We start from the raw sequence: 4,638 nt of genomic DNA, 5'->3' as shown, positions 1-4,638 counted from the left end.
CTGCTTTAAGTGCAAAGAATAAATCAGAATTTGTGGATCAAACCCTGTCTAAGCCATCCACAACCGATGACCTATATCCTGCATGGAAAAAATGCAATAACATGGTAGTCTCATGGTTGGTGCATTCGGTTTCGCCTTCAACTCGTCAAAGCATATTATGGATGAATCAAGCTGATGATATTTGGAAGGATTTGAAGTCCAGATATTCTCAAGGTGATTTACTGAGAATAGCAGAATTGCAACAAGAAGCTGCATCAATAAAACAAGGTGACACATCTATTTCGGAGTATTTTTCTACGCTTCGTGTAATCTGGGATGAATTGGAATGTTATAGACCGGATCTGTCTTGCACATGCATACCAGCATGTTCGTGTAAGGCACTCACTGAAAGCATTGAAAGGAAGCAGCAGGATCAGAACAAATATTTTAATGATGGATCCTCTTCCTCCTATTTCTAAGGTTTTTTCTTATGTTGTTCAGCAAGAAAGACAATGTAATAACCTTACCATGAGTAATATGAGTATGATAAATGCAGCCACAACAAATGCCAATAACAAGGTGTCTTGCACATTTTGTGGAAAAGATTATCACACAACTGACAATTGTTACAAAAAGAATGGTTATCCATCAGGATCTTCATACAACAGAGGAGGAATAAGAGGAGGTCGAGGCTATTCATCAAATAGGGGAGGCTTCGACAGAAGATCAAATTCAGGTTCACACAACTCCAAGGTTTGCACTTTTTGCAATATCACTGGACACACTATTGATGAATGCTTTAGGAAGCATGGCTACCCTCCTGGACATAAATTGCATAGACCTGTTATGGGGAACAATGTTGCTACAAGTAATACTAAAGGACCCATTGATCACATCCAAGTATCTGACTCGAATGTGCCATAAATCACTCCTCAGCAATATCAACATTTGATAGATCTGCTGCAGCAGCAAACACAATTGGGATCATCTACAACTACTTCCCGTATAAATCAAATTGGTACAACCTTTTCTCCAAATACTTCTTTTATAGGTAATGTGCTACCAATTTCTCATGTTACAAACCATGTCACGTGGATTATAGATTCCGGAGCTAGTGATCATGTATCTTCTTCCTTGAATCTATATTCATCCTATAAAGCTATTGATCCCATTACGGTAAAATTACCAAACAAACAGCAAACCATAGCTTCATATTCCGGAACAATGCAGATTAACAATTCTCTGTCTATTTCTAACGTCCTATATCTTCCACAATTTAATTTTAATCTTATATCTGTTTCCAAGCTTACCACAACCCATAATTGTCAACTAATATTTCTTGACAATCAATGTTTTATACAGGACAGACACAACAAGAGGATGATTGGTATAGTTGATGCTCAAGATGGATTGTATACACTCAAGACCTCTGTTAGCTCCATCAACACCACAATTTGTAATAAGGAAGCTATTGATATTTGGCATTATAAATTAGGCCACCCCTCCTATGATAGGTTACATGTAATGCAACAGTTATATCCTGTGATCAATTTTGATCACTCTTTTATATGTACTCCTTGTCATATGGCTAAACAAAGAAAACCTTCTTTTCCTATTAGTACTTCTCATGCTTCTTCTATTTTTTTCCTTATTACATGTTGATATTTGGGGCCCTTGTGCTGCTACTTCCATTCATGGTCATAAATATTTTTTAACCATTGTTGATGATTTTTCTAGATATGTTTGGGTGTTTCCTTTAATCTCAAAAGCTGAAACTCAGTCACTTTTACAATCCTTCATTACCTATGCTGAAAGACAGTTTAAAACCTTTATTATGGCCGGATTTTATAAAAATATTGGAATTGTTCACCAAACCACGTGTGTTGAAACTCCCCAACAAAATGGTTTAGTTGAGCGAAAACACCAGCACTTATTAAATGTTACCCGCTCCCTCCTTTTTCATGCACACTTACCAAACATTTTCTGGTCTTATGCTCTTAGTCATGCCTCTACCCTCATTAATTGCCTTCCCACTNCTCTCCTAAATAANCATTCTCCACACCAAAAATTATACAGTTCTCCTTTTGATATTACTATCCTTAAAGTTTTTGGTTGCCTTTGCTTTGTCAACACCTTGTCAAACAATAGACATAAACTTGATCCAAGAGCCTTACCCGCTATTTTCCTTGGCTATAAACCACACAAAAAAGGCTTCATCACCTTCAACCTTAAAACCAGGGCCATTGAGATTTCTAGAAATGTTGTCTTTCGTGAAAGTTGTTTTCCCTACCACAATGAGTCATACACCACTCCTAATTCTCACCTTGTCACCCACCCACCTTTGCTCTATATTGACCAATGTCTGCCCACATCTCATACAGATACTTCACATCCTTCTCCCACCCTACTTGCTCCTGACATTAGAAGATCCACCCGACAAAGAAACAGACCTTCAAGACTATCTGATTTTGAAACGTCTTATGCATCAACTATTACCTCTCATTCTTCAGGTATCAAGCATCCTCTTGCTTCTGTCATTTCATATAAGAACCTTGCAACACCTTATTACCGTTTTATTATGCAAATTTCTACTAACATTGAGCCTAGATCTTATTCTGAGGCATCCAAGTATCCTCACTGGGTTAGAGCCATGGATGATGAGCTTGCTGCATTGGTCAGAAATGATACTTGGGAAATCACAGATTTACCTGTTGACAAAACTGTTGTAGGCTGCAAGTGGGTTTTCAAAATCAAAGACAAGGCTGATGGTAGCATTGAAAGATATAAATTCAGACTGGTAGCCAAGGGCTACACTCAAATTGAAGGTCAAGATTATCTAGATACTTTTTCTCCAGTGGTCAAAATCACAACGATTAGACTGGTTATAGCTCTTGCAGCATCACATAATTGGCATCTTAAGCAACTAGATGTTAATAATGCTTTTCTTCATGGAACATTAAATGAAGAAGTTTATATGCTACCTCCTCCAGGGCTCCATGGCATCAAACCAAATCAATTATGCAAGTTACAAAAATCACTTTATGGTCTTAAACGAGCAGGCAGACAGTTGTATGCTCGTTTATCTGATTTTCTCTTGTCCAATGGCTTTCTCCAATCTGCATCTGATCATTCCTTGTTCACAAAACATACTAATTCCAATGTCACTATTTTAGTGATTTATGTTGATGATATAGTACTCACAGGCAATTATCTAACAGAAATCACTCATATTACTCATCTTCTTGACGTAACATTTAAGATTAAAGATCTTGGCAATCTTAAATTCTTTCTTGGTCTTGAGGTGGCTAGAAACAAAGAAGGTATTTGTATTTCCCAGAGACAATATACTTTGGACATTCTCAAAGATGAAGGCTACTTAAACTCTAAGCCTGTGTCCACTCCTTGTGATTATCGTACAAAACTCAGCACAAATTCTGGCCAACCTCTAAATGATGCAGCTTCATCTTCTTATAGACGACTGGTTGGTAGATTATTATATCTCACCAACACCAGACCAGATATTTCATTTGCAGTACAACAACTAAGTCAATTTCTCTCAAATCCCAGCACAGATCATCAACAAGCAGCTTCTAGGATTCTCAGATACCTTAAAGGTGCCCCTGGAAAAGGGATTTTCTTTCCCAGCAATAACATCATACAGTTGAAAGGCTTCAACGATTTTGATTGGGCAGACTGCATTGATACCAGACGAAGTATCACTGGTTACTCTATCTATCTTGGTTCTTCACTTATTTCGTGGAAATAGAAGAAACAAGCCACTGTATCCAAAAGTTCCTCAGAAGCTGAATACAGAGCTCTTGCCACAGCTACTTGTGAAATTCCATGGTTAACTTTTCTTCTAAAGGTTCTTAACGTAACATTTCAACAACCAGCAGTCTTGTTCTATGAGAACAAATCTGCCCTTCATATTGTTGCAAATCCAGTTTTTCATGAACGCATGAAACACATTGAAATAGATTGTCATATTGTAAGGGAAAAACTTTCTTCTAGTTTACTTAAACTACTGCCGATTCCTTCTGCATGCCAGTTAGCTGATATCTACACCAAAGGACTTTCTCCAGCAGCGTTCAAATTTCTGGTTTCCAAGCTGGGAATGATTGATATTCATTCTCCAGCTTGAGGAGGGCTGTTAGGATTTAATATTTGATATCCTTTTAGGTTTTAAGATTTTATTTGTTATTATTTCTGTTTGTTATTATTCTGTGTATATAGCTGATAGATTAGATAAAATTATAATTAATTCTGTTATAATCTTGATGTATAAATATTTGTATCTGCATTATGCAGAATTAAGATAATACACAGATTATTCTTTGCTTCTCTGTTTCTCCTATCAGTATGATTCTCATTATTTAAGAAGTAGTAAAACTCGTATTGCTTATAGCTTTAATCTTATTCATGTTGACATATGGGTTGATTGATTATATTCAACATATTGTTACTTAGTTTCATAAAAACATTAACGGCATAAGAAGTGAAAATGGTTTAGAATTTAATATGGATAATTTATATAATACTCATGGAATCATTCATCAAACTACCTGCATTAAACACTTAAACATGTCATTGTTTAAAGAAAACATCAACACATCTTAAATGTTGTTAGATCTTTACTTTACCAAGCCATTATTAGTAGGT

The sequence above is a fragment of the Vigna radiata genome, unplaced genomic scaffold (genome assembly GCF_000741045.1).
Source record: "Vigna radiata var. radiata cultivar VC1973A unplaced genomic scaffold, Vradiata_ver6 scaffold_385, whole genome shotgun sequence".
Classification (NCBI taxonomy): Eukaryota; Viridiplantae; Streptophyta; class Magnoliopsida; order Fabales; family Fabaceae; genus Vigna; species Vigna radiata.
This window is presented reverse-complemented; position numbering follows the sequence as displayed.